General features: G+C 47.4%; 1 non-coding gene across 1 annotated transcript; it reads left to right on the forward strand.

The window, feature by feature from the left end:
* Nucleotides 1-12,817: 12,817 nt before the first annotated feature.
* TRNAY-GUA (transfer RNA tyrosine (anticodon GUA)) lies at nt 12,818-12,890 on the forward strand. The gene has a single exon. It is a non-coding gene; the product is annotated as a tRNA-Tyr (tRNA).
* The last annotated feature ends 11,364 nt before the right edge of the window (nt 12,891-24,254 follow it).

Below are 24,254 nucleotides of genomic sequence, written 5' to 3' on the forward strand. Positions count from 1 at the left end.
ACGCGCTAACCATTGCGCCACGGAAGCCCAAAAATTAAATGGTCGTCAGGTATTGTGGAAAAACTTTGGCTTTTTACGTTATATTTGAGACTTCACAACACCACTCCCGGATGGGCTCGAACCACCAACCTTTCGGTTAACAGCCGAACCACCAACCTTTCGGTTAACAGCTGAACGCGCTAAAAAATGCGCCACGGAAGCCCAAAAATTAAATGTTCGTCAGGTATTGTGGAAAAACTCTGACTTTTTACGTTACATTTGAGACCCCAAAACAACTCTCCCGGGTGGGCTTGAACCACCAACCTTTCGGTTAACAGCTGAACGCGCTAACCATCGCGCCACGGAAGCCCAAAAATTAGATGTGCGTCACGGTATTTTTGGAAAAACTTTGGCTTTTTACGTTACATTTGAGACTTCACAACACCGCTCCCGGGTGGGCTAGAACCACCAACCTTTTGAATAACAGCTGAGCGCGCTAACCATTGCGCCACGGAAGCCCAAAAATTAAATGTTCGTCAGGTATTGTAGAAAAACTCTGACCTTTTACGTTACATTTGAGATCCCATAACACCGCTCCCGGGTGGGCTCGAACCACAAACCTTTCGGTTAACAGCTGAACACGCTAACCATTGAGCCACGGAATCTCAGAAATTAAATGGTTGTCAGGTATTGTGGAAAAGATGTGACTTTTCACGCTACATCTGAGACTCCACAACACCTCTCCCGGGTGGGCTTGAACCACCAACCTTTCGGTTAAAAGCCGAACGCGCTAACCATTGAGCCACGGAAGCTCAGAAATTAAATGGTTGTCAGGTATTGTGGAAAAGTTATGACTTTTCACGCTACATCTGAGACTCCACAACACCTCTCCCGCTTGGGCTCGAACCACCAACCTTTTGGTTAACATCCGAACGCGCTAACCATGGAGCCAAAGAAGCTCAGAAATTAAATGGTTGTCACGTATTGTGGAAAAGTTTGGACTTTTTACGCTAAATCTGAGACTCCACAACACCTCTCCCGGGTGGGCTCGAACCACCAACCTTTCGGTTAACAGCTGAACGCGCTAACCATTGCGCCACGGAAGCCCAAAAATTAAATGGTCGTCAGGTATTGTGGAAAAACTTTGGCTTTTTACGTTATATTTGAGACTTCACAACACCACTCCCGGATGGGCTCGAACCACCAACCTTTCGGTTAACAGCCGAACCACCAACCTTTCGGTTAACAGCTGAACGCGCTAAAAAATGCGCCACGGAAGCCCAAAAATTAAATGTTCGTCAGGTATTGTGGAAAAACTCTGACTTTTTACGTTACATTTGAGACCCCAAAACAACTCTCCCGGGTGGGCTTGAACCACCAACCTTTCGGTTAACAGCTGAACGCGCTAACCATCGCGCCACGGAAGCCCAAAAATTAGATGTGCGTCACGGTATTTTTGGAAAAACTTTGGCTTTTTACGTTACATTTGAGACTTCACAACACCGCTCACGGGTGGGCTAGAACCACCAACCTTTTGAATAACAGCTGAGCGCGCTAACCATTGCGCCACGGAAGCCCAAAAATTAAATGTTCGTCAGGTATTGTGGAAAAACTCTGACTTTTTACGTTACATTTGAGATCCCATAACACCGCTCCCGGGTGGGCTCGAACCACCAACCTATTGGATAACAGCCGAACGCGCTAACCATTGAGCCACGGAAGCTCAGAAATTGAATGGTTGTCAGGTATTGTGGAAAAACTCTGACTTTTTACGTTACACTTGAGATCCCATAACACCGCTTCCGGGTGGGCTCGAACAACCAACCTTTCGGTTAACAGCTGAATGCGCTAACCATTGCGCCACGGAAGCCCAAAAATTAAATGTTCGTTAGGTATTGTGGAAAAACTCTGACCTTTTACGTTACATTTGAGATCCCATAACACCGCTCCCGGGTGGGCTCGAACCACAAACCTTTCGGTTAACAGCTGAACACGCTAACCATTGCGCCACGGAAGCCGAAAAATTAAATGTTCGTCAGGTATTGTGGAAAAACTATGACTTTTTACGTTACATATGAGATCCCATAACACCTCTCCCGGGTAAGCTCGAACCACCAACCTTTCGGTTATTAGCTGAACGCGCTAACCATTGCGCCACGGAAGCCCAAATATTAAATGTTCGTCAGGTATTGTGGAAAAACTCTGACTTTTTACGTTAAATTTGAGATCCCATAACACCGCTTCCGGGTGGGCTCGAACCACAAACCTTTCGTTTAACAGCTGAACGCGCTAACCATTGCGCCACGGAAGCCCAAAAATTAGATGTTCGTCAGGTATTGTGAAAAAAATCTGACTTTTAACGTTACATTTGAGACCCCACAACACCTCTCCCGGGTGGGCTCGAACCACCACCCTTTCGGTTAACAGCCGAACGCGCTAACCATTGCGCCACGGAAGCCCAAAAAAAAATGTTCGTCAGGTATTGTGGAAAAACTTTGCCTTTTTACGTTACATTTGAGACTACACAACACCGCTCCCGGGTGGGCTCGAACCACCAACCTATTGGTTAACAGCCGAACGCGCTAACCATTGAGCCACGGAAGCTCAGAAATTGAATGGTTGTCAGGTATTGTGGAAAAGTTATGACTTTTCACGCTACATCTGAGACCCCACAACACTTCTCCTGGGTGGGCTCGAACCACCAACCTTTCGGTTAACAGCTGAACGCGCTAAAAAATGCGCCACAGAAGCCCAAAAATTAAATGTTCGTCAGGTATTGTGGAAAAACTCTGACCTTTTACGTTACATTTGAGATCCCATAACACCGCTCCCGGGTGGGCTCGATCCACCAACCTTTCGGTTAACAGCGTTCGGCTGTTAATCGAAAGGTTGGTGGTTCGAGCCCACCCGGGAGCGGTGTTATGGGATCTCAAATGTAACGTAAAAGTCAGAGTTTTTCCACAATACCTAACGAACATTTATTTTTTGGGCTTCCGTGGCGCAATGGATTGCGCGTTCGGCTGTTAACCGAAAGGTTGGTGGTTCGAGCCCACACGGGAGCGGTGTTATGGGATCTCAAATGTAACGTAAAAAGTCAGAGTTTTTCCACAATACGTAACGAACATTCAATTTTTGGGCTTCCGTGGCGCAATGGTTAGCGCATTCAGCTGTTAACCAAAAGGTTGATTGTTCGAGCCCACCCGGAAGCGGTGTTATGGGATCTCAAGTGTAACGTAAAAAGTCAGAGTTTTTCCACAATACCTGACAACCATTCAATTTCTGAGCTTCCGTGGCTCAATGGTTAGCGCGTTCGGCTGTTATCCAATAGAATGGTGGTTCGAGCCAACCCGGGAGCGGTGTTATGGGATCTCAAATGTAACGTAAAAAGTCAGAGTTTTTCCACAATACCTGACGGACATTTAATTTTTGGGCTTCCGTGGCGCATTTTTTAGCGCGTTCAGCTGTTAACCGAAAGGTTGGTGGTTCGAGCCCACCCGCGAGAGGTGTTGTGGGGTCTCAGATGTAGCGTGAAAAGTCATAACTTTTCCACAATACCTGACAACCATTTAATTTCTGGGCTTCCGTGGCTCAATGGTTAGCGCGTTCGGCTGTTAACCAATAGGTTGGTGGTTCGAGCCCAACCGGTAGCGGTGTTATGGGATCTCAAATGTAACGTAAAAAGTCAGAGTTTTTCCACAATACCTGACGAACGTTTAATTTTTGGGCTTCCGTGGCGCAATGGTTAGCGCGTTCAGCTGTTAACCGAAAGGTTGGTGGTTCGAGCCCACCCGGGAGAGGTGTTGTGGGGTCTCAAATGTAACGTGAAAAGTCAGAGTTTTTCCACAATACCTGACGAACATTTAATTTTTGGGCTTCCGTGGCGCATTTTTTAGAGCGTTCAGCTGTTAACCGAAAGGTTGGTGGTTCGAGCCCACCCGCGAGAGGTGTTGTGGGGTCTCAAGTGTAACGTAAAAAGTCAGAGTTTTTCCTCAATACCTGACAACCATTCAATTTCTGAGCTTCCGTGGCTCAATGGTTAGCGCGTTCGGCTGTTATCCAATAGGTTGGTGGTTCGAGCCCACCCGGGAGCGGTGTTATGGGATCTCAAATGTAACGTAAAAATTCAGAGTTTTTCCACAATACCTGACGAACATTTAATTTTTGGGCTTCCGTGGCGCAATGGTTAGCGCGTTCAGCTGTTAACCGAAAGGTTGGTGGTTCGAGCCCACCCGGGAGAGGTGTTGTGGGGTCTCAAATGTAACGTAAAAAGTCAGAGTTTTTCCACAATACCTGACGAACATTTAATTTTAGGGCTTCCGTGGCGCATTTTTTAGCGCGTTTAGCTGTTAACCGAAAGGTTGGTGGTTCGAGCCCACCCGGGAGAGGTGTTGTGGGGTCTCAGATGTAGCGTGAAAAGTCATAACTTTTCCACAATACCTGACAACCATTTAAATTCTGAGCTTCCGTGGCTCAATGGTTAGCGCGCTCGGCTGTTAACCAATAGATTGGTGGTTCGAGCCCACCCGGAAGCGGTGTTATGGGATCTCAAGTGTAACGTAAAAAGTCAGAGTTTTTCCACAATACCTGACAACCATTCAATTTCTGAGCTTCCGTGGCTCAATGGTTAGCGCGTTCGGCTGTTATCCAATAGGTTGGTGGTTCGAGCCCACCCGGGAGCGGTGTTATGGGATCTCAAATGTAACGTAAAAAGTCAGATCTTTTCCACAATACCTGACGAACATTTAATTTTTGGGCTTCCGTGGCGCAATGGTTAGCGCGTTCAGCTGTTAACCGAAAGGTTGGTTGTTCGAGCCCACCCGGAAGCGGTGTTATGGGATCTCAAGTGTAACGTAAAAAGTCAGAGTTTTTCCACAATACCTGACAACCATTCAATTTCTGAGCTTCCGTGGCTCAATGGTTAGCGCGTTCGGCTGTTATCCAATAGGTTGGTGGTTCGAGCCCACCCGGGAGCGGTGTTATGGGATCTCAATTGTAACGTAAAAAGTCAGAGTTTTTCCACAATACCTGACGAACGTTTAATTTTTGGGCTTCCGTGGCGCAATGGTTAGCGCGTTCAGCTGTTAACCGAAAGGTTGGTGGTTCGAGCCCACCCGGGAGAGGTGTTGTGGGGTCTCAAATGTAACGTGAAAAGTCAGAGTTTTTCCACAATACCTGACGAACATTTAATTTTTGGGCTTCCGTGGCGCATTTTTTAGCGCGTTCAGCTGTTAACCGAAAGGTTGGTGGTTCGAGCCCACCCGCGAGAGGTGTTGTGGGGTCTCAAGTGTAACGTAAAAAGTCAGAGTTTTTCCACAATACCTGACAACCATTCAATTTCTGAGCTTCCGTGGCTCAATGGTTAGCGCGTTCGGCGGTTATCCAATAGGTTGGTGGTTCGAGCCCACCCGGGTGCGGTGTTATGGGATCTCAAATGTAACGTAAAAAGTCAGAGTTTTTCCACAATACCTGACGAACGTTTAATTTTTGGGCTTCCGTGGCGCAATGGTTAGCGCGTTCAGCTGTTAACCGAAAGGTTGGTGGTTCGAGCCCACCCGGGAGAGGTGTTGTGGGGTCTCAAATGTAACGTGAAAAGTCAGAGTTTTTCCACAATACCTGACGAACATTTAATTTTTGGGCTTCCGTGGCGCATTTTTTAGCGCGTTCAGCTGTTAACCGAAAGGTTGGTGGTTCGAGCCCACCCGCGAGAGGTGTTGTGGGGTCTCAAGTGTAACGTAAAAAGTCAGAGTTTTTCCACAATACCTGACAACCATTCAATTTCTGAGCTTCCGTGGCTCAATGGTTAGCGCGTTCGGCTGTTATCCAATAGGTTGGTGGTTCGAGCCCACCCGGGAGCGGTGTTATGGGATCTCAAATGTAACGTAAAAAGTCAGAGTTTTTCCACAATACCTGACGAACATTTAATTTTTGGGCTTCCGTGGCGCAATGGTTTGCGCGTTCAGCTGTTAACCGAAAGGTTGGTGGTTCGAGCCCACCCGGGAGAGGTGTTGTGGGGTCTCAAATGTAACGTAAAAAGTCAGAGTTTTTCCACAATACCTGACGAACATTTAATTTTAGGGCTTCCGTGGCGCATTTTTTAGCGCGTTTAGCTGTTAACCGAAAGGTTGGTGGTTCGAGCCCACCCGGGAGAGGTGTTGTGGGGTCTCAGATGTAGCGTGAAAAGTCATAACTTTTCCACAATACCTGACAACCATTTAAATTCTGAGCTTCCGTGGCTCAATGGTTAGCGCGCTCGGCTGTTAACCAATAGATTGGTGGTTCGAGCCCACCCGGAAGCGGTGTTATGGGATCTCAAGTGTAACGTAAAAAGTCAGAGTTTTTCCACAATACCTGACAACCATTCAATTTCTGAGCTTCCGTGGCTCAATGGTTAGCGCGTTCGGCTGTTATCCAATAGGTTGGTGGTTCGAGCCCACCCGGGAGCGGTGTTATGGGATCTCAAATGTAACGTAAAAAGTCAGATCTTTTCCACAATACCTGACGAACATTTAATTTTTGGGCTTCCGTGGCGCAATGGTTAGCGCGTTCAGCTGTTAACCGAAAGGTTGGTTGTTCGAGCCCACCCGGAAGCGGTGTTATGGGATCTCAAGTGTAACGTAAAAAGTCAGAGTTTTTCCACAATACCTGACAACCATTCAATTTCTGAGCTTCCGTGGCTCAATGGTTAGCGCGTTCGGCTGTTATCCAATAGGTTGGTGGTTCGAGCCCACCCGGGAGCGGTGTTATGGGATCTCAATTGTAACGTAAAAAGTCAGAGTTTTTCCACAATACCTGACGAACGTTTAATTTTTGGGCTTCCGTGGCGCAATGGTTAGCGCGTTCAGCTGTTAACCGAAAGGTTGGTGGTTCGAGCCCACCCGGGAGAGGTGTTGTGGGGTCTCAAATGTAACGTGAAAAGTCAGAGTTTTTCCACAATACCTGACGAACATTTAATTTTTGGGCTTCCGTGGCGCATTTTTTAGCGCGTTCAGCTGTTAACCGAAAGGTTGGTGGTTCGAGCCCACCCGCGAGAGGTGTTGTGGGGTCTCAAGTGTAACGTAAAAAGTCAGAGTTTTTCCACAATACCTGACAACCATTCAATTTCTGAGCTTCCGTGGCTCAATGGTTAGCGCGTTCGGCGGTTATCCAATAGGTTGGTGGTTCGAGCCCACCCGGGTGCGGTGTTATGGGATCTCAAATGTAACGTAAAAAGTCAGAGTTTTTCCACAATACCTGACGAACGTTTAATTTTTGGGCTTCCGTGGCGCAATGGTTAGCGCGTTCAGCTGTTAACCGAAAGGTTGGTGGTTCGAGCCCACCCGGGAGAGGTGTTGTGGGGTCTCAAATGTAACGTGAAAAGTCAGAGTTTTTCCACAATACCTGACGAACATTTAATTTTTGGGCTTCCGTGGCGCATTTTTTAGCGCGTTCAGCTGTTAACCGAAAGGTTGGTGGTTCGAGCCCACCCGCGAGAGGTGTTGTGGGGTCTCAAGTGTAACGTAAAAAGTCAGAGTTTTTCCACAATACCTGACAACCATTCAATTTCTGAGCTTCCGTGGCTCAATGGTTAGCGCGTTCGGCTGTTATCCAATAGGTTGGTGGTTCGAGCCCACCCGGGTGCGGTGTTATGGGATCTCAAATGTAACGTAAAAAGTCAGAGTTTTTCCACAATACCTGACGAACGTTTAATTTTTGGGCTTCCGTGGCGCAATGGTTAGCGCGTTCAGCTGTTAACCGAAAGGTTGGTGGTTCGAGCCCACCCGGGAGAGGTGTTGTGGGGTCTCAAATGTAACGTGAAAAGTCAGAGTTTTTCCACAATACCTGACGAACATTTAATTTTTGGGCTTCCGTGGCGCATTTTTTAGCGCGTTCAGCTGTTAACCGAAAGGTTGGTGGTTCGAGCCCACCCGCGAGAGGTGTTGTGGGGTCTCAAGTGTAACGTAAAAAGTCAGAGTTTTTCCACAATACCTGACAACCATTCAATTTCTGAGCTTCCGTGGCTCAATGGTTAGCGCGTTCGGCTGTTATCCAATAGGTTGGTGGTTCGAGCCCACCCGGGAGCGGTGTTATGGGATCTCAAATGTAACGTAAAAAGTCAGAGTTTTTCCACAATACCTGACGAACATTTAATTTTTGGGCTTCCGTGGCGCAATGGTTTGCGCGTTCAGCTGTTAACCGAAAGGTTGGTGGTTCGAGCCCACCCGGGAGAGGTGTTGTGGGGTCTCAAATGTAACGTAAAAAGTCAGAGTTTTTCCACAATACCTGACGAACATTTAATTTTAGGGCTTCCGTGGCGCATTTTTTAGCGCGTTTAGCTGTTAACCGAAAGGTTGGTGGTTCGAGCCCACCCGGGAGAGGTGTTGTGGGGTCTCAGATGTAGCGTGAAAAGTCATAACTTTTCCACAATACCTGACAACCATTTAAATTCTGAGCTTCCGTGGCTCAATGGTTAGCGCGCTCGGCTGTTAACCAATAGATTGGTGGTTCGAGCCCACCCGGAAGCGGTGTTATGGGATCTCAAGTGTAACGTAAAAAGTCAGAGTTTTTCCACAATACCTGACAACCATTCAATTTCTGAGCTTCCGTGGCTCAATGGTTAGCGCGTTCGGCTGTTATCCAATAGGTTGGTGGTTCGAGCCCACCCGGGAGCGGTGTTATGGGATCTCAAATGTAACGTAAAAAGTCAGATCTTTTCCACAATACCTGACGAACATTTAATTTTTGGGCTTCCGTGGCGCAATGGTTAGCGCGTTCAGCTGTTAACCGAAAGGTTGGTTGTTCGAGCCCACCCGGAAGCGGTGTTATGGGATCTCAAGTGTAACGTAAAAAGTCAGAGTTTTTCCACAATACCTGACAACCATTCAATTTCTGAGCTTCCGTGGCTCAATGGTTAGCGCGTTCGGCTGTTATCCAATAGGTTGGTGGTTCGAGCCCACCCGGGAGCGGTGTTATGGGATCTCAATTGTAACGTAAAAAGTCAGAGTTTTTCCACAATACCTGACGAACGTTTAATTTTTGGGCTTCCGTGGCGCAATGGTTAGCGCGTTCAGCTGTTAACCGAAAGGTTGGTGGTTCGAGCCCACCCGGGAGAGGTGTTGTGGGGTCTCAAATGTAACGTGAAAAGTCAGAGTTTTTCCACAATACCTGACGAACATTTAATTTTTGGGCTTCCGTGGCGCATTTTTTAGCGCGTTCAGCTGTTAACCGAAAGGTTGGTGGTTCGAGCCCACCCGCGAGAGGTGTTGTGGGGTCTCAAGTGTAACGTAAAAAGTCAGAGTTTTTCCACAATACCTGACAACCATTCAATTTCTGAGCTTCCGTGGCTCAATGGTTAGCGCGTTCGGCGGTTATCCAATAGGTTGGTGGTTCGAGCCCACCCGGGTGCGGTGTTATGGGATCTCAAATGTAACGTAAAAAGTCAGAGTTTTTCCACAATACCTGACGAACGTTTAATTTTTGGGCTTCCGTGGCGCAATGGTTAGCGCGTTCAGCTGTTAACCGAAAGGTTGGTGGTTCGAGCCCACCCGGGAGAGGTGTTGTGGGGTCTCAAATGTAACGTGAAAAGTCAGAGTTTTTCCACAATACCTGACGAACATTTAATTTTTGGGCTTCCGTGGCGCATTTTTTAGCGCGTTCAGCTGTTAACCGAAAGGTTGGTGGTTCGAGCCCACCCGCGAGAGGTGTTGTGGGGTCTCAAGTGTAACGTAAAAAGTCAGAGTTTTTCCACAATACCTGACAACCATTCAATTTCTGAGCTTCCGTGGCTCAATGGTTAGCGCGTTCGGCTGTTATCCAATAGGTTGGTGGTTCGAGCCCACCCGGGAGCGGTGTTATGGGATCTCAAATGTAACGTAAAAAGTCAGAGTTTTTCCACAATACCTGACGAACATTTAATTTTTGGGCTTCCGTGGCGCAATGGTTTGCGCGTTCAGCTGTTAACCGAAAGGTTGGTGGTTCGAGCCCACCCGGGAGAGGTGTTGTGGGGTCTCAAATGTAACGTAAAAAGTCAGAGTTTTTCCACAATACCTGACGAACATTTAATTTTAGGGCTTCCGTGGCGCATTTTTTAGCGCGTTTAGCTGTTAACCGAAAGGTTGGTGGTTCGAGCCCACCCGGGAGAGGTGTTGTGGGGTCTCAGATGTAGCGTGAAAAGTCATAACTTTTCCACAATACCTGACAACCATTTAAATTCTGAGCTTCCGTGGCTCAATGGTTAGCGCGCTCGGCTGTTAACCAATAGATTGGTGGTTCGAGCCCACCCGGAAGCGGTGTTATGGGATCTCAAGTGTAACGTAAAAAGTCAGAGTTTTTCCACAATACCTGACAACCATTCAATTTCTGAGCTTCCGTGGCTCAATGGTTAGCGCGTTCGGCTGTTATCCAATAGGTTGGTGGTTCGAGCCCACCCGGGAGCGGTGTTATGGGATCTCAAATGTAACGTAAAAAGTCAGATCTTTTCCACAATACCTGACGAACATTTAATTTTTGGGCTTCCGTGGCGCAATGGTTAGCGCGTTCAGCTGTTAACCGAAAGGTTGGTTGTTCGAGCCCACCCGGAAGCGGTGTTATGGGATCTCAAGTGTAACGTAAAAAGTCAGAGTTTTTCCACAATACCTGACAACCATTCAATTTCTGAGCTTCCGTGGCTCAATGGTTAGCGCGTTCGGCTGTTATCCAATAGGTTGGTGGTTCGAGCCCACCCGGGAGCGGTGTTATGGGATCTCAATTGTAACGTAAAAAGTCAGAGTTTTTCCACAATACCTGACGAACGTTTAATTTTTGGGCTTCCGTGGCGCAATGGTTAGCGCGTTCAGCTGTTAACCGAAAGGTTGGTGGTTCGAGCCCACCCGGGAGAGGTGTTGTGGGGTCTCAAATGTAACGTGAAAAGTCAGAGTTTTTCCACAATACCTGACGAACATTTAATTTTTGGGCTTCCGTGGCGCATTTTTTAGCGCGTTCAGCTGTTAACCGAAAGGTTGGTGGTTCGAGCCCACCCGCGAGAGGTGTTGTGGGGTCTCAAGTGTAACGTAAAAAGTCAGAGTTTTTCCACAATACCTGACAACCATTCAATTTCTGAGCTTCCGTGGCTCAATGGTTAGCGCGTTCGGCGGTTATCCAATAGGTTGGTGGTTCGAGCCCACCCGGGTGCGGTGTTATGGGATCTCAAATGTAACGTAAAAAGTCAGAGTTTTTCCACAATACCTGACGAACGTTTAATTTTTGGGCTTCCGTGGCGCAATGGTTAGCGCGTTCAGCTGTTAACCGAAAGGTTGGTGGTTCGAGCCCACCCGGGAGAGGTGTTGTGGGGTCTCAAATGTAACGTGAAAAGTCAGAGTTTTTCCACAATACCTGACGAACATTTAATTTTTGGGCTTCCGTGGCGCATTTTTTAGCGCGTTCAGCTGTTAACCGAAAGGTTGGTGGTTCGAGCCCACCCGCGAGAGGTGTTGTGGGGTCTCAAGTGTAACGTAAAAAGTCAGAGTTTTTCCACAATACCTGACAACCATTTAATTTCTGAGCTTCCGTGGCTCAATGGTTAGCGCGTTCGGCTGTTAACCAATAGGTTGGTGGTTCGAGCCCACCCGGTAGCGGTGTTATGGGATCTCAAATGTAACGTAAAAAGCCAGAGTTTTTCCACAATACCTGACGAACGTTTAATTTTTGGGCTTCCGTGGCGCAATGGTTAGCGCGTTCAGCTGTTAACCGAAAGGTTGGTGGTTCGAGCCCACCCGGGAGAGGTGTTGTGGGGTCTCAAATGTAACGTGAAAAGTCAGAGTTTTTCCACAATACCTGACGAACATTTAATTTTTGGGCTTCCGTGGCGCATTTTTTAGCGCGTTCAGCTGTTAACCGAAAGGTTGGTGGTTCGAGCCCACCCGCGAGAGGTGTTGTGGGGTCTCAGATGTAGCGTGAAAAGTCATAACTTTTCCACAATACCTGACAACCATTTAATTTCTGAGCTTCCGTGGCTCAATGGTTAGCGCGTTCGGCTGTTATCCAATGGGTTGGTGGTTCGAGCCCACCCGGGAGCGGTGTTATGGGATCTCAAATGTAACGTAAAAAGTCAGAGTTTTTCCACAATACCTGACGAACATTTAATTTTTGGGCTTCCGTGGCGCAATGGTTTGCGCGTTCAGCTGTTAACCGAAAGGTTGGTGGTTCGAGCCCACCCGGGAGAGGTGTTGTGGGGTCTCAAATGTAACGTAAAAAGTCAGAGTTTTTCCACAATACCTAACGAACATTTAATTTTTGGGCTTCCGTGGCGCAATGGTTAGCGCATTCAGCTGTTAACCGAAAGGTTGGTTGTTCGAGCCCACCCGGAAGCGGTGTTATGGGATCTCAAGTGTAACGTAAAAAGTCAGAGTTTTTCCACAATACCTGACAACCATTCAATTTCTGAGCTTCCGTGGCTCAATGGTTAGCGCGTTCGGCTGTTATCCAATAGGTTGGTGGTTCGAGCCCACCCGGGAGAGGTGTTGTGGGGTCTCAAATGTAACGTAAAAAGTCAGAGTTTTTCCACAATACCTGACGAACATTTAATTTTTGGGCTTCCGTGACGCATTTTTTAGCGCGTTTAGCTGTTAACCGAAAGGTTGGTGGTTCGAGCCCACCCGGGAGAGGTGTTGTGGGGTCTCAGATGTAGCGTGAAAAGTCATAACTTTTCCACAATACCTGACAACCATTTAATTTCTGAGCTTCCGTGGCTCAATGGTTAGCGCGCTCGGCTGTTAACCAATAGATTGGTGGTTCGAGCCCACCCGGAAGCGGTGTTATGGGATCTCAAGTGTAACGTAAAAAGTCAGAGTTTTTCCACAATACCTGACAACCATTCAATTTCTGAGCTTCCGTGGCTCAATGGTTAGCGCGTTCGGCTGTAATCCAATAGGTTGGTGGTTCGAGCCCACCCGGGAGCGGTGTTATGGGATCTCAAATGTAACGTAAAAAGTCAGATCTTTTCCACAATACCTGACGAACATTTAATTTTTGGGGTTCCGTGGCGCAATGGTTAGCGCGTTCAGCTGTTAACCGAAAGGTTGGTGGTTCGAGCCCACCCGAGAGAGGTGTTGTGGGGTCTCAAATGTAACGTAAAAAGTCAGAGTTTTTCCACAATACCTGACGAACATTTAATTTTTGGGCTTCCGTGGCGCATTTTTTAGCGCGTTCAGCTGTTAACCGAAAGGTTGGTGGTTCGAGCCCACCCGGGAGAGGTGTTGTGGGGTCTCAGATGTAGCGTGAAAAGTCATAACTTTTCCACAATACCTGACAACCATTTAATTTCTGAGCTTCCGTGGCTCAATGGTTAGCGCGCTAGGCTGTTAACCAATAGATTGGTGGTTCGAGCCCACCCGGTAGCGGTGTTATGGGATCTCAAATGTAACGTAAAAGTCAGAGTTTTTCCACAATACCTGACGAACATTTAATTTTTGGGCTTCCGTGGCGCAATGGTTAGTGCGTTCGGCTGTTAACCGAAAGGTCGGTGGTTCGAGCCCACCCGGGAGCGGTATTGTGAAGTCTCAAATGTAACGTAAAAAGGCAAAGTTTTCCACAATACCTGACGAACATTTATTTTTCGGGCTTCCGTGGCGCAATGGATAGCGCGTTCGGCTGTTAATCGAAAGGTTGGTGGTTCGAGCCCACACGGGAGCGGTGTTATGGGATCTAAATGTAACGTAAAAAGTCAGAGTTTTTCCACAATACCTAACGAACATTTATTTTTTGGGCTTCCGTGGCGCAATGGATTGCGCGTTCGGCTGTTAACCGAAAGGTTGGTGGTACGAGCCCACACGGGAGCGGTGTTATGGGATCTCAAATGTAACGTAAAAAGTCAGAGTTTTTCCACAATACCTAACGAACATTCAATTTTTGGGCTTCCGTGGCGCAATGGTTAGCGCATTCAGCTGTTAACCGAAAGGTTGATTGTTCGAGCCCACCCGGAAGCGGTGTTATGGGATCTCAAGTGTAACGTAAAAAGTCAGAGTTTTTCCACAATACCTGACAACCATTCAATTTCTGAGCTTCCGTGGCTCAATGGTTAGCGCGTTCGGCTGTTATCCAATAGGTTGGTGGTTCGAGCCCACCCGGGAGCGGTGTTATGGGATCTCAAATGTAACGTAAAAAGTCAGAGTTTTTCCACAATACCTGACGAACATTTAATTTTTGTATTTCCGTGGCGCAATGGTTAGCGCGTTCAGCTGTTAACCGAAAGGTTGGTGGTTCGAGCCCACCCGGGAGAGGTGTTGTGGGGTCTCAAATGTAACGTGAAAAGTCAGAGTTTTTCCACAATACCTGACGAACATTTAATTTTTGGGCTTCCGTGGCGCATTTTTTAGCGCGTTCAGCTGTTAACCGAAAGGTTGGTGGTTCGAGCCCACCCGCGAGAGGTGTTGTGGGGTCTCAGATGTAGCGTGAAAAGTCATAACTTTTCCACAATACCTGACAACCATTTAATTTCTGAGCTTCCGTGGCTCAATGGTTAGCGCGTTCGGCTGTTAACCAATAGGTTGGTGGTTCGAGCCCACCCGGTAGCGGTGTTATGGGATCTCAAATGTAACGTAAAAAGTCAGAGTTTTTCCACAATACCTGACGACCATTTATTGTTTGGGCTTCCGTGGCGCAATGGTTAGCGCGTGCAGCTGTTAACCGAAAGGTTGGTGGTTCGAGCCCACCCGGGAGCGGAGTTATGGGATCTAAAATGTAACGTAAAAAGTCAGAGTTTTTCCACAATACCTGACGAACATTTAATTTTTGGGCTTCCGTGGCGCATTTTTTAGCGCGTTCAGCTGTTAACCGAAAGGTTGGTGGTTCGAGCCCACCCGGGAGCGGTGTTGTGAAGTCTCAAATGTAACGTAAAAAGGCAAAGTTTTTCCACAATACCTGACGAACATTTATTTTTTGGGCTTCCGTGGCGCAATGGATAGCGCGTTCGGCTGCTAACCGAAAGGTTGGTGGTTCGAGCCACACGGGAGCGGTGTTATGGGATCTCAAATGTAACGTAAAAAGTCAGAGTTTTTCCACAATACCTAACGAACATTTATTTTTTGGGCTTCCGTGGCGCAATGGATTGCGCGTTCGGCTGTTAACCGAAAGGCTGGTGGTTCGAGCCCACCCGGGAGCGGTGTTATGGGATCTCAAATGTAACGTAAAAAGTCAGAGTTTTTCCACAATACCTGACAACCATTCAATTTCTGAGCTTCCGTGGCTCAATGGTTAGCGCGTTCGGCTGTTATCCAATAGGTTGGTGGATCGAGCCCACCCGGGAGCGGTGTTATGGGATCTCAAATGTAACGTAAAAAGTCAGAGTTTTTCCACAATACCTGACGAACATTTAATATATGGGCTTCCTTGGCGCAATGGTTAGCGCATTCAGCTGTTAACCGAAAGGTTGGTGGTTCGAGCCCACCCGAGAGAGGTGTTGTGGGGTCTCAAATGTAACGTAAAAAGTCAGAGTTTTTCCACAATACCTGACGAACATTTAATTTTTGGGCTTCCGTGGCGCATTTTTTAGCGCGTTCAGCTGTTAACCGAAAGGTTGGTGGTTCGAGCCCACCCGGGAGAGGTGTTGTGGGGTCTCAGATGTAGCGTGAAAAGTCATAACTTTTCCACAATACCTGACAACCATTTAATTTCTGAGCTTCCGTGGCTCTATGGTTAGCGCGCTAGGCTGTTAACCAATAGATTGGTGGTTCGAGCCCACCCGGTAGCGGTGTTATGGGATCTCAAATGTAACGTAAAAGTCAGAGTTTTTCCACAATACCTGACGAACATTTAATTTTTGGGCTTCCGTGGCGCATTTTTTAGCGCGTTCAGCTGTTAACCGAAAGGTTGGTGGTTCGAGCCCACCCGCGAGAGGTGTTGTGGGGTCTCAGATGTAGCGTGAAAAGTCATAACTTTTCCACAATACCTGACAACCATTTAATTTCTGAGCTTCCGTGGCTCAATGGTTAGCGCGTTCGGCTGTTAACCAATAGGTTGGTGGTTCGAGCCCACCCGGTAGCGGTGTTATGGGATCTCAAATGTAACGTAAAAAGTCAGAGTTTTTCCACAATACCTGACGACCATTTATTGTTTGGGCTTCCGTGGCGCAATGGTTAGCGCGTGCGGCTGTTAACCGAAAGGTTGGTGGTTCGAGCCCACCCGGGAGCGGAGTTATGGGATCTAAAATGTAACGTAAAAAGTCAGAGTTTTTCCACAATACCTGACAACCATTCAATTTCTGAGCATCCGTGGCTCAATGGTTAGCGCGTTCGGCTGTTAACCAATAGGTTGGTGGTTCGAGCCCACCCGGGAGCGGTGTTGTGAAGTCTCAAATGTAACGTAAAAAGGCAAAGTTTTTCCACAATACCTGACGAACATTTATTTTTTGGGCTTCCGTGGCGCAATGGATAGCGCGTTCGGCTGCTAACCGAAAGGTTGGTGGTTCGAGCCACACGGGAGCGGTGTTATGGGATCTCAAATGTAACGTAAAAAGTCAGAGTTTTTCCACAATACCTAACGAACATTTATTTTTTGGGCTTCCGTGGCGCAATGGATTGCGCGTTCGGCTGTTAACCGAAAGGCTGGTGGTTCGAGCCCACCCGGGAGCGGTGTTATGGGATCTCAAATGTAACGTAAAAAGTCAGAGTTTTTCCACAATACCTGACAACCATTCAATTTCTGAGCTTCCGTGGCTCAATGGTTAGCGCGTTCGGCTGTTATCCAATAGGTTGGTGGTTCGAGCCCACCCGGGAGCGGTGTTATGGGATCTCAAATGTAACGTAAAAAGTCAGAGTTTTTCCACAATACCTGACGAACATTAAATATATGGGCTTCCTTGGCGCAATTGTTAGCGCGTTCAGCTGTTAACCGAAAGGTTGGTGGTTCGAGCCCACCCGAGAGAGGTGTTGTGGGGTCTCAAATGTAACGTAAAAAGTCAGAGTTTTTCCACAATACCTGACGAACATTTAATTTTTGGGCTTCCGTGGCGCATTTTTTAGCGCGTTCAGCTGTTAACCGAAAGGTTGGTGGTTCGAGCCCACCCGGGAGAGGTGTTGTGGGGTCTCAGATGTAGCGTGAAAAGTCATAACTTTTCCACAATACCTGACAACCATTTAATTTCTGAGCTTCCGTGGCTCAATGGTTAGCGCGCTAGGCTGTTAACCAATAGATTGGTGGTTCGAGCCCACCCGGTAGCGGTGTTATGGGATCTCAAATGTAACGTAAAAGTCAGAGTTTTTCCACAATACCTGACGAACATTTAATTTTTGGGCTTCCGTGGCGCAATGGTTAGTGCGTTCGGCTGTTAACCGAAAGGTCGGTGGATCGAGCCCACCCGGGAGCGGTATTGTGAATTCTCAAATGTAACGTAAAAAGGCAAAGTTTTTCCACAATACCTGACGAACATTTATTTTTCGGGCTTCCGTGGCGCAATGGATAGCGCGTTCGGCTGTTAATCGAAAGGTTGGTGGTTCGAGCCCACACGGGAGCGGTGTTATGGGATCTAAATGTAACGTAATAAGTCAGAGTTTTTCCACAATACCTAACGAACCTTTATTTTTTGGGCTTCCGTGGCGCAATGGATTGCGCGTTCGGCTGTTATCCGAAAGGTTGGTGGTTCGAGCCCACACGGGAGCGGTGTTATGGGATCTCAAATGTAACGTAAAAAGTCAGAGTTTTTCCACAATACCTAACGAACATTCAATTTTTGGGCTTCCGTGGCGCAATGGTTAGCGCATTCAGCTGTTAACCGAAAGGTTGATTGTTCGAGCCCACCCGGAAGCGGTGTTATGGGATCTCAAGTGTAACGTAAAAAGACAGAGTTTTTCCACAATACCTGACAACCATTCAATTTCTGAGCTTCCGTGGCTCAATGGTTAGCGCGTTCGGCTGTTATCCAATAGGTTGGTGGTTCGAGCCCACCCGGGAGCGGTGTTATGGGATCTCAAATGTAACGTAAAAAGTCAGATTTTTTCCACAATACCTGACGAACATTTAATTTTTGTGCTTCCGTGGCGCAATGGTTAGCGCGTTCAGCTGTTAACCGAAAGGTTGGTGGTTCGAGCCCACCCGGGAGAGGTGTTGTGGGGTCTCAAATGTAACGTGAAAAGTCAGAGTTTTTCCACAATACCTGACGAACATTTATTTTTTGGGCTTCCGTGGCGCAATGGATAGCGCGTTCGGCTGTTAAACGAAAGGTTGGTGGTTCGAGCCCACCCGGGAGCGGTGTTATGGGTTCTCAAATGTAACGTAAAAAGCCAAAGTTTTTCCAAAATACCTGACGACCATTCATTGTTTGGGCTTCCGTGGCGCAATGGTTAGCGCGTGCGGCTGTTAACCGAAAGGTTGGTGGTTCGAGCCCACACGGGAGCGGTGTTATGGGATCTCAAATATAACGTAAAAAGTCAGAGTTTTTCCACAATACCTGACGAACATTAAATATATGGGCTTCCGTGGCTCAATGGTTAGCGCGTTCGGCTGTTAACCAATAGGTTGGTGTTTCGAGCCCACCCGGGAGCGGTGTTGTGAAGTCTCAAATGTAACGTAAAAAGGCAAAGTTTTTCCACAATACCTGACGAACATTTATTTTTTGGGCTTCCGTGGCGTAATGGATAGCGCGTTCGGCTGTTAACTGAAAGGTTGGTGGTTCGAGCCCACACGGGAGCGGTGTTATGGGATCTCAAATATAACGTAAAAAGTCAGAGTTTTTCCACAATACCTAACGAACATTTATTTTTTGGGCTTCCGTGGCGCAATGGATTGCGCGTTCGGCTGTTAACCGAAAGGTTGGTGGTTCGAGCCCACCCGGGAGCGGTGTTATGGGTTCTCAAATGTAACGTAAAAAGCCAAAGTTTTTCCAAAATACCTGACGACCATTCATTGTTTGGGCTTCCGTGGCGCAATGGTTAGCGCGTGCGGCTGTTAACCGAAAGGTTGGTGGTTCGAGCCCACACGGGAGCGGTGTTATGGGATCTCAAATGTAACGTAAAAAGTCAGAGTTTTTCCACAATACCTGACGAACATTAAATATATGGGCTTCCGTGGCTCAATGGTTAGCGCGTTCGGCTGTTAACCAATAGGTTGGTGTTTCGAGCCCACCCGGGAGCGGTGTTGTGAAGTCTCAAATGTAACGTAAAAAGGCAAAGTTTTTCCACAATACCTGACGAACATTTATTTTTTGGGCTTCCGTGGCGTAATGGATAGCGCGTTCGGCTGTTAACTGAAAGGTTGGTGGTTCGAGCCCACACGGGAGCGGTGTTATGGGATCTCAAATATAACGTAAAAAGTCAGAGTTTTTCCACAACACCTAACGAACATTTATTTTTTGGGCTTCCGTGGCGCAATGGATTGCGCGTTCGGCTGTTAACCGAAAGGTTGGTGGTTCGAGCCCACACGGGAGCGGTGTTATGGGATCTCAAATGTAACGTAAAAAGTCAGAGTTTTTCCACAATACCTAACGAACATTTAATTTTTGGGCTTCCGTGGCGCAATGGTTAGCGCATTCAGCTGTTAACCGAAAGGTTGGTTGTTCGAGCCCACCCGGAAGCGGTGTTATGGGATCTCAAGTGTAACGTAAAAAGTCAGAGTTTTTCCACAATACCTGACAACCATTCAATTTCTGAGCTTCCGTGGATCAATGGTTAGCGCGTTCAGCTGTTAACCGAAAGGTTGGTGGTTCGAGCCCACCCGGGAGAGGTGTTGTGGGGTCTCAAATGTAACGTAAAAAGTCAGAGTTTTTCCACAATACCTGACGAACATTTAATTTTTGGGCTTCCGTGACGCATTTTTTAGCGCGTTTAGCTGTTAACCGAAAGGTTGGTGGTTCGAGCCCACCCGGGAGAGGTGTTGTGGGGTCTCAGATGTAGCGTGAAAAGTAATAACTTTCCACAATACCTGACAACCATTTAATTTCTGAGCTTCCGTGGCTCAATGGTTAGCGCGCTAGGCTGTTAACCAATAGATTGGTGGTTCGAGCCCACCCGGTAGCGGTGTTATGGGATCTCAAATGTAACGTAAAAGTCAGAGTTTTTCCACAATACCTGACGAACATTTAATTTTTGGGCTTCCGTGGCGCAATGGTTAGTGCGTTCGGCTGTTAACCGAAAGGTCGGTGGTTCGAGCCCACCCGGGAGCGGTATTGTGAATTCTCAAATGTAACGTAAAAAGGCAAAGTTTTTCCACAATACCTGACGAACATTTATTTTTCGGGCTTCCGTGGCGCAATGGATAGCGCGTTCGGCTGTTAATCGAAAGGTTGGTGGTTCGAGCCCACACGGGAGCGGTGTTATGGGATCTAAATGTAACGTAAAAAGTCAGAGTTTTTCCACAATACCTAACGAACCTTTATTTTTTGGGCTTCCGTGGCGCAATGGATTGCGCGTTCGGCTGTTATCCGAAAGGTTGGTGGTTCGAGCCCACACGGGAGCGGTGTTATGGGATCTCAAATGTAACGTAAAAAGTCAGAGTTTTTCCACAATACCTAACGAACATTCAATTTTTGGGCTTCCATGGCGCAATGGTTAGCGCATTCAGCTGTTAACCGAAAGGTTGATTGTTCGAGCCCACCCGGAAGCGGTGTTATGGGATCTCAAGTGTAACGTAAAAAGACAGAGTTTTTCCACAATACCTGACAACCATTCAATTTCTGAGCTTCCGTGGCTCAATGGTTAGCGCGTTCGGCTGTTATCCAATAGGTTGGTGGTTCGAGCCCACCCGGGAGCGGTGTTATGGGATCTCAAATGTAACGTAAAAAGTCAGAGTTTTTCCACAATACCTGACGAACATTTAATTTTTGTGCTTCCGTGGCGCAATGGTTAGCGCGTTCAGCTGTTAACCGAAAGGTTGGTGGTTCGAGCCCACCCGGGAGAGGTGTTGTGGGGTCTCAAATGTAACGTGAAAAGTCAGAGTTTTTCCACAATACCTGACGAACATTTATTTTTTGGGCTTCCGTGGCGCAATGGATAGCGCGTTCGGCTGTTAAACGAAAGGTTGGTGGTTCGAGCCCACCCGGGAGCGGTGTTATGGGTTCTCAAATGTAACGTAAAAAGCCAAAGTTTTTCCAAAATACCTGACGACCATTCATTGTTTGGGCTTCCGTGGCGCAATGGTTAGCGCGTGCGGCTGTTAACCGAAAGGTTGGTGGTTCGAGCCCACACGGGAGCGGAGTTATTGGATCTCAAATGTAACGTAAAAACTCAGAGTTTTTCCACAATACCTGACAACCATTCAATTTCTGAGCTTCCGTGGCTCAATGGTTAGCGCGTTCGGCTGTTAACCAATAGGTTGGTGGTTCGAGCCCACCCGGGAGCGGTGTTGTGAAGTCTCAAATGTAACGTAAAAAGGCAAAGTTTTTCCACAATACCTGACGAACATTTATTTTTTGGGCTTCCGTGGCGTAATGGATAGCGCGTTCGGCTGTTAACCGAAAGGTTGGTGGTTCGAGCCCACACGGGAGCGGTGTTATGGGATCTCAAATATAACGTAAAAAGTCAGAGTTTTTCCACAATACCTAACGAACATTTATTTTTTGGGCTTCCGTGGCGCAATGGATTGCGCGTTCGGCTGTTAACCGAAAGGTTGGTGGTTCGAGCCCACACGGGAGCGGTGTTATGGGATCTCAAATGTAACGTAAAAAGTCAGAGTTTTTCCACAATACCTAACGAACATTTAATTTTTGGGCTTCCGTGGCGCAATGGTTAGCGCATTCAGCTGTTAACCGAAAGGTTGGTTGTTCGAGCCCACCCGGAAGCGGTGTTATGGGATCTCAAGTGTAACGTAAAAAGTCAGAGTTTTTCCACAATACCTGACAACCATTCAATTTCTGAGCTTCCGTGGCTCAATGGTTAGCGCGTTCGGCTGTTATCCAATAGGTTGGTGGTTCGAGCCCACCCGGGAGCGGTGTTATGGGATCTCAAATGTAACGTAAAAAGTCAGAGTTTTTCCACAATACCTGACGAACATTTAATGTATGGGCTTCCTTGGCGCAATGGTTAGCGCGTTCAGCTGTTAACCGAAAGGTTGGTGGTTCGAGCCCACCCGGGAGAGGTGTTGTGGGGTCTCAAATGTAACGTAAAAAGTCAGAGTTTTTCCACAATACCTGACGAACATTTAATTTTTGGGCTTCCGTGACGCATTTTTTAGCGCGTTTAGCTGTTAACCGAAAGGTTGGTGGTTCGAGCCCACCCGGGAGAGGTGTTGTGGGGTCTCAGATGTAGCGTGAAAAGTAATAACTTTTCCACAATACCTGACAACCATTTAATTTCTGAGCTTCCGTGGCTCAATGGTTAGCGCGCTCGGCTGTTAACCAATAGATTGGTGGTTCGAGCCCACCCGGAAGCGGTGTTATGGGATCTCAAGTGTAACGTAAAAAGTCAGAGTTTTTCCACAATACCTGACAACCATTCAATTTCTGAGCTTCCGTGGCTCAATGGTTAGCGCGTTCGGCTGTTATCCAATAGGTTGGTGGTTCGAGCCCACCCGGGAGCGGTGTTATGGGATCTCAAATGTAACGTAAAAAGTCAGATCTTTTCCACAATACCTGACGAACATTTAATTTTTGGGCTTCCGTGGCGCAATGGTTAGCGCGTTCAGCTGTTAACCGAAAGGTTGGTGGTTCGAGCCCACCCGAGAGAGGTGTTGTGGGGTCTCAAATGTAACGTAAAAAGTCAGAGTTTTTCCACAATACCTGACGAACATTTAATTTTTGGGCTTCCGTGGCGCATTTTTTAGCGCGTTCAGCTGTTAACCGAAAGGTTGGTGGTTCGAGCCCACCCGGGAGAGGTGTTGTGGGGTCTCAGATGTAGCGTGAAAAGTCATAACTTTTCCACAATACCTGACAACCATTTAATTTCTGAGCTTCCGTGGCTCAATGGTTAGCGCGCTAGGCTGTTAACCAATAGATTGGTGGTTCGAGCCCACCCGGTAGCGGTGTTATGGGATCTCAAATGTAACGTAAAAGTCAGAGTTTTTCCACAATACCTGACGAACATTTAATTTTTGGGCTTCCGTGGCGCAATGGTTAGTGCGTTCGGCTGTTAACCGAAAGGTTGGTGGTTCGAGCCACACGGGAGCGGTGTTATGGGATCTCAAATGTAACGTAAAAAGGCAAAGTTTTCCACAATACCTGACGAACATTTATTTTTCGGGCTTCCGTGGCGCAATGGATAGCGCGTTCGGCTGTTAATCGAAAGGTTGGTGGTTCGAGCCCACACGGGAGCGGTGTTATGGGATCTAAATGTAACGTAAAAAGTCAGAGTTTTTCCACAATACCTAACGAACCTTTATTTTTTGGGCTTCCGTGGCGCAATGGATTGCGCGTTCGGCTGTTATCCGAAAGGTTGGTGGTTCGAGCCCACACGGGAGCGGTGTTATGGGATCTCAAATGTAACGTAAAAAGTCAGAGTTTTTCCACAATACCTAACGAACATTCAATTTTTGGGCTTCCGTGGCGCAATGGTTAGCGCATTCAGCTGTTAACCGAAAGGTTGATTGTTCGAGCCCACCCGGAAGCGGTGTTATGGGATCTCAAGTGTAACGTAAAAAGACAGAGTTTTTCCACAATACCTGACAACCATTCAATTTCTGAGCTTCCGTGGCTCAATGGTTAGCGCGTTCGGCTGTTATCCAATAGGTTGGTGGTTCGAGCCCACCCGGGAGCGGTGTTATGGGATCTCAAATGTAACGTAAAAAGTCAGATTTTTTCCACAATACCTGACGAACATTTAATTTTTGTGCTTCCGTGGCGCAATGGTTAGCGCGTTCAGCTGTTAACCGAAAGGTTGGTGGTTCGAGCCCACCCGGGAGAGGTGTTGTGGGGTCTCAAATGTAACGTGAAAAGTCAGAGTTTTTCCACAATACCTGACGAACATTTATTTTTTGGGCTTCCGTGGCGCAATGGATAGCGCGTTCGGCTGTTAAACGAAAGGTTGGTGGTTCGAGCCCACCCGGGAGCGGTGTTATGGGTTCTCAAATGTAACGTAAAAAGCCAAAGTTTTTCCAAAATACCTGACGACCATTCATTGTTTGGGCTTCCGTGGCGCAATGGTTAGCGCGTGCGGCTGTTAACCGAAAGGTTGGTGGTTCGAGCCCACACGGGAGCGGTGTTATGGGATCTCAAATATAACGTAAAAAGTCAGAGTTTTTCCACAATACCTGACGAACATTAAATATATGGGCTTCCGTGGCTCAATGGTTAGCGCGTTCGGCTGTTAACCAATAGGTTGGTGTTTCGAGCCCACCCGGGAGCGGTGTTGTGAAGTCTCAAATGTAACGTAAAAAGGCAAAGTTTTTCCACAATACCTGACGAA

Source organism: Phalangium opilio, unplaced genomic scaffold (genome assembly GCF_054372755.1).
Source record: "Phalangium opilio isolate 3A_F unplaced genomic scaffold, DU_Popi_V2 ptg000505l_1, whole genome shotgun sequence".
Lineage (NCBI taxonomy): Eukaryota > Metazoa > Arthropoda > Arachnida > Opiliones > Phalangiidae > Phalangium > Phalangium opilio.